Consider the following 461-nt stretch of genomic DNA (forward strand, 5'->3'; position numbering starts at 1 on the left):
CACACATCATTATTTATAAATCGCATTAAGATATCATAAACTCATTCACACTTACTTTCATTCTCATAATCATATTCCTTTTCACACAAAAAGTATTGACACTGTCCCTGTTTGTTTATCTAAGGCTGATGATGTCACGCAGTCGCCCATTGACAACCTGCTATCCATCCTTATCAGCGCCTCAAAATCGTACAAATCCTCATTCAGCGGCACTAGACAGAATCACGCTGAGCATAAGCCGCTCTGCATGACTGTGCATGGCAACACTGACAGGTCGTGCTTTGTAACCCCAGCCTCTTCGCAGGTGATGGCACGGTCGCTCCCCCCTCCCCCCCTTTCTCCATCTTCCTTCTCCTGATCCTCACCTTCCTTCCTCTTCCCATTTTCTCTTCCTTTGTCTCTCTCCAGTTCTATTTTCTTCTTTCTTTCTTTTCCTCTTGTTTTCTCTTTTAATCTGGGTT

Source organism: Penaeus monodon, chromosome 30 (genome assembly GCF_015228065.2).
Source record: "Penaeus monodon isolate SGIC_2016 chromosome 30, NSTDA_Pmon_1, whole genome shotgun sequence".
Classification (NCBI taxonomy): Eukaryota; Metazoa; Arthropoda; class Malacostraca; order Decapoda; family Penaeidae; genus Penaeus; species Penaeus monodon.